Source organism: Aythya fuligula, chromosome 2 (assembly GCF_009819795.1).
Source record: "Aythya fuligula isolate bAytFul2 chromosome 2, bAytFul2.pri, whole genome shotgun sequence".
NCBI classification, from domain to species: domain Eukaryota; kingdom Metazoa; phylum Chordata; class Aves; order Anseriformes; family Anatidae; genus Aythya; species Aythya fuligula.
In genome coordinates, this window is record NC_045560.1 from 100,326,412 (window position 1) to 100,340,993 (window position 14,582).

The 14,582-nt window shown below is 40.0% G+C and overlaps 1 pseudogene; it reads left to right on the forward strand.

Annotated features, from left to right (window-relative positions):
- Positions 1–7,142: 7,142 nt before the first annotated feature.
- On the forward strand, positions 7,143–9,952 carry LOC116485626 (annotated as a pseudogene).
- The last annotated feature ends 4,630 nt before the right edge of the window (positions 9,953–14,582 follow it).

A 14,582-nucleotide genomic window follows, 5' to 3' on the forward strand; every position in this document is an offset into this window, starting at 1 on the left:
TATGATTTTAATTAATAATTATAATTAATGTAATAATATTATATATAATATAATGTAATATAATATAATATACCTATGTATTATATTACATTACATTACATTACATTACATTATATTATATTATATTATATTATATTATATTATATTATATTATATTATATATTACTTCCTATAGTTTCAATTAAACTTTATCTATCTATCTTACAAAACTGGCACTTATATTTGTTGGAATTTTCATTAGAGGCTATGAATCCTGGGTATGCAATGAGTTTACTTTCTGGACAGTGGAGAAAACAAGATGGTTGTCACCATCAGAAATTCAACCTATAAGTTCCTGTGTAGAGAATTCACATACTGACTCTTTAAACTGTTGTCTTCCACTGTAAGCATAAGCCCAATTACATCTCATGTCACAGCTAACTAGTTTACAGTACAGAAGTGACCTGTTTAAAACAAGCCTATTTACTTATCCAAAATTGATTTGCCCTTTTCTTTACTTCTAAGGTCTGATTTCCAGAAATTACCCTCAAAGTGTTCAGTTGGCATTATCTGCTTCATTTTCAATCAGTGCTTGTGCCAGTACTTTCCATCTTTATTGCTGCTCTATATTACTATAAACATGCTGAGCTCTCCCAGTAGTTCAGAGATGTGGAGCACAAGTGGCCTTCAAGGTGACTAGAATAGAATGAAAAATAATTTGTTGTTGTTCTGTTGTGAAATATGACTTGTTTCCAACCTGGGTTTAAAGCTATTGAAGTACTTGAATTATTATTGCTTCTCTGACAGAACTAAAATACGAAGATGTATGTGTGTGTGTATGTATGGCAGCGTAACTGATATCTTCCTCATTAAAACGCCATCAGGTGCAAAGGAATACTTTTTTTTTTTTTTTTTTTTTTTTTTTTTAACAGCTTGCAGGATAAAGAATAATATTTTTCTGAGAAATTTAGTTGCGCTAGAGGAGGGCCATGATCAAGGGGCTGGAACACCTCTCTTATGAAGACAAGCTAAGGGAGTTGGGGTAGTTCAGCCTGTACAAGATAAGGTTCCATATAGTGGCCTTCCAGTACCTGAAGGTGGTCTACAGTAAAGCTGGGGAGGGAATTTTTGTCGGGGAGTATAGGGAGATGCCAAGGGGTAATGGCATTAAAGTAAAAGAGGGTAGGTTTAGGTTAGACATAAGGATAAATTTCTGTACTCTTTCTGGGTAGTGAGGCACTACCCAGAAAGGTTGTGGCTGCCCCATCCCTCAAAGTTTTCAAGGCCATTTTGAGTGGGGTTTTGAGCAACCTGATCTAGTGGAAGGTGTCCCTGCCCATGGAATTATATGATCGTTAAGGTCCTTTCCAACCCAAACCATTCTGTGATTGTATTATTCCATGATCTTTGTACAGGGGTCATGTCTTTGTATTTCTTTATTTTCTATGATTCTGGTGATTCTGTGATTCTTTGCTGTTGTTTCCTAGCTCCATGGACATATTTGAAAAACATTATTATTTTTGTTTTCCATAGAAGATCATAGAGGAAATTTTCATAATGACTGTTCAAGTCTTAGCAAAAGGCATCCACATACTATCAACAGAGACCTAGCAGAGTTAACACCTGAATTTGTTTTATGAATATGTCCTGTACTCTTAAATAACAGAAAAAAAAAGTGATGATATCTGCAGGATACAAGTAAACTTAATTTTGGATTCAGCTTAAGTTTGGTACTGACTGGTTCTAAAAGCAAACCATGTAGAGGAGAAAAAATGGTAAAAGATGACAGTAAGACTTTTTAAGACTTTTTATTTATTTATTTTTCCTCCTAGAGAGACAAATCAACTCGAGAAAAGGTATTGTATGTTTGGCTTTTGTTGTTTTAAATAATTTTGAACAATTATTCCATGTTTATAACTATTTTAAATATTTTTTTTTCTTTAATGTGATCTTCTTTACATCTGACATGAAGGAGACATGCAGTATTTACTACCAACAAAATAATTCAGAGTATAATTGAGACATGAATATCTGCAATACTTTAAGATTTACATCTTAACTATCCAGATTCTATTTTTAACTTATGGGCCAGTTCATAGATAAAAAAGAGAAGCCAACAAGAAATATATATATATGTATACACACACACACACACATATACATACGTTCGTAAAATGCCCATGTTTGCTCACTGTAACTGTATAAAACTCCTGCTTGCACTTGACAATGTATTGGTTCAGTTGTCACATGGCCCGAGGAAAGACCTTTTTTTTTTTTTCTTTACTTTCTCTGATCTTTATTATACCAATTGTTGATTCTTTATAAATACATTACTTTTCCAAAAATATGCAGGTTAGAAATAAAATCGTCTTTCCCTGTTAATATATTTATTGTTTGCTGACCAGTAACAGTTTGGGGATTGTCATTTAGAAAGGAGACTTTATGATATACTTCTACTACAAAAGACTTCCTATTTTTCATAAATATGCTATTACTCACATATTTTGATTTTCTGTTTTTGCTAACTGAACCAGTCCTTCTAGAGAGTCTAAACAAGCCTTTTCCAGTGGGAAATATAAACTCATATCACTTTTTCTCTGAGAGTTTCCAATTTTGTCCTATTGTTCTCATGATCCTCATCATTTTACCTATTCAGGTTTCCCTTATATTAAGTTTCTGGAGCATTTATAAAGTTAGATATAAGAAGACTTTTCAAACCATACTTATTCTTGATGAGCCCTAGACTACCCAGATGAAAGATTCCCATTCTTAAGGACTAAATCTAATAGAACTATTTTAGCATTCTGTGAAGCAAGTTCAAATTTAAAGAAAGTTACATGAATCATCAAGAAGAATTCAGTATGTCAGGAGGTTAATAGATATATTTAGACAATTATATGTATATGCACACTGACAATGTATATATTTTATATAATTTATAAATTTAAAAATATTGATATATGTAAATTGTTAAAATGTTATAATTGTTTTACCAATGTATTTACATATGTAAATGTTAATGCTTTAAGTATGCAGGTTTCAAAATTATCTCCTTCAAATAATCAAATTAAGCTGAAGCACATAAAGCAAACTTCAGTTTCCTCTATTTTATTTTACTCGCTTATTTTCTACAACTAAATGATTTCTTCTCACCCCATCCCTCACAGTACCCTACTGTATGTGTATGAATGACTTGTCTTTGTTCTAACAGAAGTGTAGAGGAATGATCTCAGATTTTACAATAGTATAAGATGATTCTTGTAGTGTTTAAAAGTGAAGAGACAGTGAGTACTATCAGTGTATTATTTTGTTGTTTATTATAACTAAGGTTAGAAGTCACTCGAGCAGTATTCTTTTGCACTGAAATTCCTGTGTGATGCCTAAATTACAGATATTAAATAGCTGAAGTAACATAAGAAATATTAGATTAGAGGCATAACTGCTTGAAATTCATAGCAAGTAGGAGCATCTTGAATAGTGACTGAATTACATTACAGATTTACATCACAGATGTATGTTAAAGATGCATATAAGGATTTCATGTGATTTCTCAAGGTTATCCTGGTTCTGCTCAAAATTTAATTTCTACATTTGTATTGACAGTTTTCTAAGGTGATGAAACACTAAGTCTTTGTTCTTTATTATTCCTTCTGTTGCTACTGTTTATTCCCACCTGAAGTCAGATTCTCAGATTGTGGCATCAATCATAGCACAATGAAGAGTGATGTCACGAAGGAAGGATTATTATTTCAGGTGAGAGAAAGCAGATAAAGCATATTAATTTTTCAAAAACAAAGAAATCAGGTTTTCATACAAATGTCCTTTGCAATACCGAATAATGGAAATGAAATACAGTCAATATGTGTTGTGAACATAAGTAGATTTGTTTCTTAAAAGGGTGCTTTTCAAAGCTGTACCACATGAAGACAGAAACCATAAAGGTGACTCAAACAAAACCAGATGAATGAAAGGTGGAATTGCATCTCTATAAAATGACAAAGAAGCTAGAAAGTTCTATTTCTTCGCTTGTTTATACTTTGTTATTTTTTTTTCTTTTTTTTTTCTCTTTTTTTCTTTTTTGCTTTTATTTTCCTATTTAAATATTGAAAATTTAACTAAACTGAACAACTGAAAATTTAACAACTGAAAGTTTAATTAAATCATGACATTATCAATTAACATGAAAACAAAAATGCACAAATTCAAAAGGTTTTTTTTTTTTTTTAGGTACGTTGCAGTTCTTTCTTAGTATCTGGTTAGTTTAATTGACAGAATGCATAACAATGAGTATGCATCTGAGATTTAAATGTATACCACTCAACAGTAACAAAGTAGAGGACCTTTTGGAATAGTAATTGCTCGTGAGAGTCTTGTTCAGCCAAAAACTCAGTATCACAAATATTTTGGACTACACTGAGTACAGCACAATGGGGAAGAAATTATAGATCATAGAATCATAGAACAGCTGAGTTGGAAGGGACCCACAAGGATCATTGAGTCCTACTCCTAGGTCCCCAAAGAGGACCACCCAAATAAATAAATAAATAAATATCAGATTATGTATGTGAGAGTGTTGGCCAAACCCTTCTTGAACTCTGGCAGCCTTGGTGCTATGACCACTGCTCTGGGGAGCCTGTTCCAGTGCCTGACTACTCTTTGTGAAAAACCTTTTCCTAATATCCAACCTGAACCTCCCCTGCCACAGCATCAAACTGTCCCCTTGGGTCCTGTCACTGGTTGCTAGAGACATCAGTGCCTGCTTCTCTGTTCCCCCTTATTAGGCAGTTGTAGTCCGCAATGAGGTCTCCCCTCGGTATCGTCTTCTACAGACTGAACAATCCAAGTGACTTTGAATGCTCCACATACCTTTTCCCCTCTAGATTCTTGGCATCTCTGTTGCCCACCTTTGGACACTCTCTAACAGTTTTATATTTTTCTTATGCTGCGGTGCCCAAACCTGCACACAATATTCAAAGTGAGGCCTCACCAGTGCAGAATAGAGTGGGACAATGATTTCCCCTGACCAGCTGTCAATGCCATTCTTGATTCACCCCAATCTGTCCTCCTCGCCAACAGGACACTCTGCTGGCTCATGTTCAGCTTGCTTGATCGACAGATCAAAACTCCCAGATGGCTTTCTGCAGGGCTGCTCTCCAGCATCTCATTCCCCAGTCTGTACATATAACCAGGGTTGTGTCTTCCCAGGTACAGAATCTGGCACTTGCTCTTGTTAAACTTCATATTGTTGGTGATTGCCCAGCTCTCTAATTTATCAAGATCTCTCTGAAAGGCCTCACCACCCTCGTTGGAGTCAACAGCTCCACCCAATTTGGTTTCATCCATGCAGTTGTACCAAAAAAGCTCCAAGTCCTTCATTCAAATCATTTATGGAAAAAAAAAAAAAAAAAAAAAAAAAAAAGAGGACTGGTCCTACAAGCCCTGGGGAACCCCACTAGAGATAGGTCACCAACCTGCTGTAACCCTATTTACCAGAATCTTCTAGGCACATCCCATTGGACAATTGTTCATCCACCTTACTATGCTTTTATCTAAACATATTCTGGTCATTTTGTCCAGAAAGATACTGCGAAAGACCCAAAAGCATTACTGAAATCCAGAAAGATTACATCAACTGGCTTCCTTTGGTCAAACTAGCTGGGTGATCTTGTTGTAGAAGGAAATTAAGTTTGTTAGACATGACCTTCCCCTAGAGAATCCATGTTGACTCTGACAAATGACTGCTTTGTCCATTAGGTGTTTTTCAATAACTCCCAGATGAGTTGGCCTTTTAACTTTATGCAAACTAGAAAGGTATTGTACTCAGAAAGTAAGCTGTCTTTCCTTCTGGTTACACGTATGAGAAGATTGAGAGAAATAAAAACATGAAGAAATCAGAATTCCCTCTTCTTTCTTCTGTTAGTGCCACTGACAATAGTGCCACTGACAGTATTTTCAAGCAAGACATGGCCTTCACAGGAACTCCAGGAAATAGACTCATAAACAGTCAAATGTGACTGTAGTAACAACACAATTTACTTTCTTCTGTAGACGTTTTGGAACTCAGCAATTGTATACTATGTGGAATAGGATTTGTTTTAGAACCAGCAATCATTCTTGATTTTGGAAGAGGTCCTAGATGGAGGACTAGAACATAGGTCATAGAATAGGATGAGTCATCTTTCAGGCTTCTGTTGTTACATTACAAAAGACTTACCTAGAAAGATTTTTTTATTATTATTATTATTATTATTATTATTATTATTATTGCTATTTTCAAAAACCATATGGGATTCCAAAAAATGTGCGAAAAATAAAAAATGTGGTAACATTTCAGAATTTCTCTTCATCACTAACATAAACTCAGCAGGGAGAGGAGGGAAGAAGTCTTGAAACTCCAGGAAGTGGAGAGGCATGTGAACTTATCAAAAAGGGATACATCTTAATGAAAAATCAATGCCATTATTATCTCCAGAAGAATGAAGCTTTCACATTTTCCCTTTGTGTTCAGAAATCTTTAAAATAGTATAAAAGTGGATAGTAAAAAAAGCTGAGATATTTTTTCCTTTCTTATTTATTGTCTAAATTTTCTTTTATGTATTATACATAAATGTATTGGTATGTATATGGTTAGTTTGTTCAGTCAGCTACTTTGCTTGGAAATCTGCATCTTTAATTTCTGGTAGTTGTTGTCTCTTATAAAAGTCTATTTGGTTTAGATAATAGAAACCATGACTTCAACTGGTTTACTTAAGAGGCAGCTGTTTGATTTCTTTGAAAGGATTGATGTTTTGGGCCTCTTGAATACGATAAATAAGAAGTAGATTGTACGTTGGTTAATTATGATGAATATGTAAATAGATTGCAGCACCTAGCCTTACAGGGGCCATCATAACATTAAAATTAATGTTAGCGCTAAGAATAAATGCAAAATAACAGTTACAAACAAAGTTTAAAATAATGTTCACTTTTAGACTCACAAAGTCGTAAACAATAATATATGTTCTAAATATATATGTTCTAAACTCAGGGATTACCTTCCAGTTTTGTTGACACTTACAAAGAATAAAACACTGATTTCTGAATATTTGGGGCAGAGTGTACACTCTGAAAGTTTGAGGATTGCACAAAGCTGGGAGTGACCCAAAGCCTAGAGGGACCTCAACATGCTGGAGAAATGGGGCAACGGGAAGCTCATGCAGTTCAACAAGAAGAATTTTAAAGTCCTGCCCAAGGGGAGTAACAACCTTGTATCAGTATCAGTAATGTATCAGTATGAGTACAGGCTGTGGGTCACACAGTTAGAAAACAGCTTTGTATAAAGTGATCTGGGGAACCTGATGGACATGAAGTTGAACATGAGTCAGCGATGTGCCTTTGCTGCAAAGAAGACAGATAGTATCCTAGGCTTCATAGGATAGGAATGGAGGCTTGCTCCATTACCAGCAAGTGGAGGGAAATCCTTCCCCTCTAATCAGCACTGATGAGGCTGTTCTGGAGAACCGTGTCTAGCTCTGGGCTCCTCAGTACAAGAGAGATGTACATATTGGAGAGAGTCCAATGAAGGGCCTCAAAGATGGTGAAGGGACTGGAGCATCTCTCCTATGAGGAAAGGAAAGGCTAAATAGCTAGGACTATTTAGCCTAGAGAAGACAAGGCTTTAAGGAATCTCATCAATATATATAAATACCTGAAGGGAGGAGCCCCGCCATTGCCTGGTTCCCCATTTGTGACATTGTGCCTGCCTCCCTGCACAGCCTGGTTCCGCAGGGTAGCAGTCACTTACACTTTCTGCAGGGGTCCAAGACGGCATTGGGCTGGCAGAGTGAGGTGAGTCTGGTGGCGTGAAAGGAGCAATGCTGGCAGCAGGGGAAGGAGCTGCTGGTAAATGCCAAAATTAATTATGAGAAGGAGAAGAAGCACAAGTTAAAAAACATCTGTGAGGTGAAGATATGTGGCTGCTTCCTGATGTGAATGAACATGTGAAACAACTGCAAAAGGAATGTTCTGTGCAGCAAAATAAATAAATAAATAAATAAATAGAAATAGAAATAAAATCTGAAAAGAAGGATGACTTCACTGCTGTTTTTTCAGATTCTTCAGTTGAATGGGTTGAGTCAAATGTATCCCAGTCAGATAACAGAGAAAAGGCTTGGAAGGTCAACAAGCAATCAGATGCTGTGAAAGAACCCTCCTTGCAGAGAGAAGAATGAGTGAATTTAGACTTTGTGTCTTTGAAAACTGTGTCACTAGCATCTCTCAAAGGTGAAAGACAGAAAGACAAAATACTGATATGACAGAAAGCTCAATAAATTGAGCAGGTTATGTTTTTTTTTGTGAGAGAACTCAATCCCTATTGGAAAGACAGTGGTACATTTTCCACCAGTAGACAGTGAATCAGTTTCAGTCAAAAAAAAATAATTATGGTGGTAGAAGATGCTGGATTAAGTTGGTTACAAAAATCTTATCTCAGGATGAAGGAGCAGGCTGAGAAAGATAAATAAAATTTTGAGGAAATGTTGCTGAGAGATATGAGTCAATTGAAGCATTTCAGTCACATTTAGAAGAGGATGAAAAAGTTGCATCCACAAAGGAAAATTATTATAGTGGTGGTAGATTGAAGCAAACTTTTTATTCAGAAAGTGAGAAGAAAGAACAGCATATGAAAAACAACACACAACACAAAGATGATAGGAACGTGTTTGGGAGACATAAGAGAGAGAGGTATAACAAAGGATGGATGCAAGAATACAGAGGTTATAAAAGAATTGAATCAAGAGAAGACCAAAAATGTGGACACGGTACCAGAGACTTGGAACTGGGAGGCTACAGCTCCAAAGCAGAAAAACACATGGATGAAAAACAAAGTCAAGAAAAGAGTATCACAGAATCACAGAATCACAGAATCACAGAATCACAGAATCACAGAATCACAGAACTGTAGGGGTTGGAAGGGACCCCAAAATATCATCGGGTCCAACTCCCCCTGCCAAAGCAGGTTCCTCAAAGCAGGCTGCCCAGGTAGGCATCCAGATGGGCCTTGAATATCTCCGGAGAAGGAGACTCCTCCACAACCTCCCTGGGCAGCCTGTTCCAGTGCTCTGTCACCCTTACTGTGAAGTTCTTTCGCATGTCAGTGCGGAACTTCCTGTGCAGCCATTGCCCCTTGTCCTATCCCCACAAACCACTGAGAAGAGGTTGGCTACATCCTTCTGTCCCCCACCCCTCAGATATTGATATACATTGACGAGATCCCCTCTCAGTCTTCTCTTCTCCAGGCTGAACAGATCCAGGTCTCTCAGCTTTTCTTCATAGGGAAGATGCTCCAGGCCCTGTATCATCTTTGTGGCCCAGGGATCTCTTTCCAGGAGATCCCTGTCTTTCTTGTACTGGGGAGCCCAGAACTGGACACAGTACTCCAGGTGAGGCCTGACCAGGGCAGAGTAGAGGGGGAGGATCACCTCCCTTGACCTGCTGGCCACGGTCCTTTTAATACACTCCAGGATTCCATTGGCCCTCTTGGCCACAAGGGCACAGTGCTGGCTTGTGGTCAACCTGTCATCCACCAGGACCCCCAGGTCCTTTTCATCAGAGCTCCACTCCAGCAGGTCATCCCCCAGCCTGTACTGATACTTCGGGTTGTTCCTTCCCAGGTGCAGGAACAACCTAAGTGATATAAAACACAATTTTCTGAAACCCTCTGAAGATGATTTATCATCTTACAGTGTTCATAAGGACTACAAGTCACAGTAGTCCTCTTCAAAACTGCATGCTCATAGCTCTTTGAACAGTCATTTCCAAAAAATCTAATGAAGATACTGCATTGTGGACCAAAACACACACACAAAATAACAACAAAATTAATATCTGATCAAAAGTCTTCTGATGTTGTGGCAAAAATTGATGGTGAAACTCCAACTGATGAAAAAGAGAAATCACAAGAAGAGTACGCAACCAATACCCCGAGAAGAAATAAACACCATCTGATAGTAAAATACCATGTTCCAGGTTCATTGCAACTGGTACCAAGGTATACCTGTCTCTACCAAGGAACCAGCCCCATATTGAAGGTCACTGCCTGATAGCCCCCTTACAGGACCACAGTGAAGCCAGACTTTTGGATGAAGACTTCGGGGAAAAAATCGAGATGTTCAGAACAGCTTTGGTGAAAATATTTGAAGCAAGAAGCTTGGACTGTGTCTTCATACAGGTATGAAGTTCTAGAACTTGACAGTCAACAAAACAATGATGTAGACAAAAGCCCATCCCAGTTGGAAGGGGTGCCTAAGGATTTAAAGTGTTTGGACTATACTCAGTCACACGATATGAATTTTTGAGTAGACCTGTGTGGAGCCAGGAGTTAGACTTGATGATCCTTGTGGGTCCCTTCCAACTCAGGGTATTCTATGATTCTATAAGGAGGACAAAGACAGGTTCTTTTCAGTGGTGCCCAGGGACAGAACAAGAGGCAGTGGGCACTAAGTGAAACACAGAAGGCTCAGTCTCAACATCAGGAAACACTTACATACTGTGCACATGCTGGAGCACTGGCACATGTTGCCCAGAGAGGTTATGGAGTCTCTCTAGTTGAAGATATTCAAAAACCATCTGGACAATGTCCTAGGCAACCAGCTCCAGACGACCATGAGCTTGGAGGACCAGATGATGCACAGAGCTCCTGGCAAAGCTGTTTACAACTCCATGGAAGATACTGAATGGGAGATAACAAAGCAAAATCATGGAACACCTTTTGGTTCTTCACAGTGTTGCAAACATTTAGGAACTTGTTTCAGTGCAGGATGGGGTTAAGTGGTGTAGCTTAACTGATCACAGAATCACAGAATCACAGAATTTCTAGGTTGGAAGAGACCTCAAGATCATCGAGTCCAACCTCTGACCTGACGCTAGCAGTCCCCACTAAACCATATCCCTAAGCTCTACATCTAAACGTCTTTTGAAGACTTCCAGGGATGGTGACTCCACCACTTCCCTGGGCAGCCTGTTCCAATGCCTAACAACCCTTTCAGTAAAGAAGTTCTTCCTAACATCTAACCTAAAACTCCCCTGGCTCAACTTAAGCCCATTCCCCCTCGTCCTGTCACCAGGCACATGGGAGAACAGACCAACCCCCACCTCGCTACAGCCTCCCTTGAGGTACCTATAGAGAGCGATAAGGTCTCCCCTGAGCCTCCTCTTCTCCAGGCTGAACAAGCCCAGCTCCCTCAGCCGCTCCTCGTAGGACTTGTTCTCCAGGCCCCTCACCAGCTTCGCCGCCCTTCTCTGCACCTGCTCAAGCACCTCCATGTCCTTCTTGTAGAGAGGGGCAAAAAACTGAACACAGTACTCGAGGTGCAGCCTCACCAGAGCTGAGTACAGGGGGATGATCACCTCCCTAGCCCTGCTGGTCACACTGTTCCTGATACAAGCCAGGATGCCGTTGGCCTTCTTGGCCACCTGAGCACATTGCTGGCTCATATTCAGCCGACTATCCACCATCACTCCCAGGTCCTTCTCTGCCTGGCAGCTCTCCAACCACTCATCTCCCAGCCTGTAGCTCTGCTTGGGGTTATTGCGCCCCAGGTGCAGGACCCGGCACTTGGCCTTGTTGAACTTCATGCAGTTGACCTCAGCCCATCGGTCCAGCCTATCCAGATCCTCCTGCAGAGCTTTCCTACCCTCAAGCAGATCGACACACGCACCTAACTTGGTGTCATCTGCAAGCTTACTGAGGGTGCACTCGATGCCCTCGTCCAGATCATCGATGAAGATATTAAAGAGCACCAGCCCCAGCACCGAGCCCTGGGGGATGCCACTAGTGACCGGCCTCCAACTGGACTTGACTCCATTCACCACGATTCTTTGGGCCCGGCTATCCAGCCAGTTTTTAACCCAATGAAGCGTGCGCCAGTCCAAGCCAAGAGCAGCCAGTTTCTTGAGGAGAATGCTGTGGGAGACGGTGTCAAAAGCCTTGCTGAAGTCAAGGTAGACCACATCCACAGCCTTTCCCTCGTCCACCCAGCGCGTCACTTTGTCATAGAAGGAGATCAGGTTCGTCAAGCAGGACCTGCCTTTCATAAAGCCATGCTGACTGGGCCTGATCGCCTGCTTGCCCTGCAAGTGCTGCGTGATGACTCTCAGGAGGATCTGCTCCATGAGCTTCCCTGGCACTGAGGTCAAACTGACAGGCCCGTAATATGATATATTATTGATATATAAATGATATATACATTTATCTGAGCTGCATACTTAACTATTTGTAACTCTGAAAAGTGCCCCATGAGTATCTAAGTGCTGCATTAACCATTCAATTAACCATTCATTTCAGGTGAAATTTAGATTATTTCCTTTTTTTTTTTTTTTTTTTTTTTTTTTTTTCCCTTTTTATTTAATTTATTTATTTATTTATTTATTTTTACAAGGGATAACTTCAAAATCTTTCACTAGGGAAAAATGGATGTCAGGGAGCAGAAAGAGCAGGGCACGTCCTGTGGGTCAGGGCACCAGGAGCAGCAGGGGCTTACCACAGGGTCCATCAGGGCAACTGCAGGTAGCCAGGCCCCATCCCACTGCACAAGCAAGGAGTAGGGTAGCCCCAGCCACAGGAACCTCCTTGGGGACAGGGACAGGCCCAGGCCAAGGCTGGACTAGGACATGGTCCTGGGGGTAGGCTCAGACTGTTGGGACCCATGGTCAAGCAAGATAGGGCTGTGGGAAGCTAGAGCCAGGCCCTGATGCAGCCTTTCTGAGGCAGGGACTAACAGCCTGATGTGGGAACATGGGCAGGATGCCCTGAGGGTGGGCAGACATGGGCAGGGTGGTTCTTTAGGACCATGGCTGTAGAGAACACATACTTCTTGTTGATATGACATGGTAAAATAATGATAAACAACACATTAGAGACACAAGATGACCAAAAAAAAATAAAAAAAAAGAATGCTGGAGAATAGAAGGATAGAAGGGATGCAATTTGATAAGTATTTGAGATAAATGACGTAGATCAAACTCTTTGGTGGAAGGCACCCAATATCAGTTTTGTTTTGCCCACAGCAGTTTTCCCCATCCATCCTTGATATTTCATTTTATACAGTCTTGCTCCCCAGGCTTTGTTTTCAGATTTAGACTAGAAGAAAACCAATTTCTTTTTGGTTGGTTGGTTGTTTTGTTGTTGTTGTTGTTTCTAACAAAACAAAACAAAAAACGAACACACATACAACCAAATAAAAACATTAAAACCTACAAATCTTCTGGTACACATTTGTAGAAACTGACATTGGATGGATTTTCTGTCTGAGTCCATAAATATCTTTTAAGCCTTAGCTCCTAGTTTCTCAGAGAATTCTTCCCCAAATCAGACAAATCACAAAATATCTCTTTTTTACTGTAGAATTACTATAGAGCACCTAAAACAAATTGTAGAACACCCAGCTAACATCTGTGGTGGTTTTACTCAGGTGGGCAGCCGAGCTCCACCACAACCTCAAAGAGGAAGGGGGAGAAAATACAACACAGAGAACTCGAGGTTTGAGATGAGAAAGGTTTAATTAAAGGGAAAGGGAATGGGGAGGAAAAAAAGAAACAAAAGAAACAATAAGTCTGCACATAAGCACAGAGAGAGGGAAAAAAAATTATTCTCTACTTCCCATCAACAAGCAATGTTCGGCCACGTCCTGGGAAGCAGGGCCTCAAAACGCATAGTGATTGTTCAGGAGGAACAGCCCCCTCCCCCACAAGAGCCCCCCCTTTTATTGCTGAGTGTGACATCAGGTGTCATGGAATATCCCTTTGGTTGGTTTAGGTCAGCTGTCCCAGCAATGCCCCTCCCCGTCACTTGCCCACCCCCAGCCTGCTGGCTCTTGGGGGCTCAGAAGGAGTCCTGATGCTGTGCCAGCACTAAGCAGCAATAGACACAACACTGGAGTGATATCAGTGCTGTTCTGTCTACGAGTGCAGAGCACAGCACTGTGTGGGCTGCTGCAGGGAAAAGGTGACTCCAGCTCAGACAGACCCAACACAACATCGTAACTCATGAACTGGGTTACAGTACCAGAGAAAGAAGAATGTTTCAAGGACAGGATGAAAAGACAGAAGCCATTTGGAAAAAAGACGTCCACTACACTTTGCTATAAATGGTCAGTACTTTTTATACACTTTTTACACATATAAAGCACACACTGATGGTGTGCCAAACACACACATCAATGATATTAGGAGCACAAAAATATTTTTGTAAGAGTACATAGAAGAAAAATGTCTGCTCCTTTAAGGGTATCTGACAAAGGACATTTTCTGATGTAACAAGGGATAATAAGAAAGGAAGAAGTGATATAAACCAAGTCTGGTCAGTCACACAAATTTAAGACAGCATGCTTATTCCAGCAGGTTTATCTGATTGAGGACTTGTAAGGTGAGAGATAATCACAAGAAAAAATCTGTCCAGTCACAATAATTGGTGGGCTAACAAGCTACAGATACCTCTTCCAGGAAGGGTGAACCTTGCAACTGATAAGTGTGTAAACCATGGGGCCCTGGACTGAGAGGGTGCAGGAACTGCAGAGCTCTGCAAACATACAAAGGCTGTGCAGGGGGAAGGGAGAGCAGAAGGAACA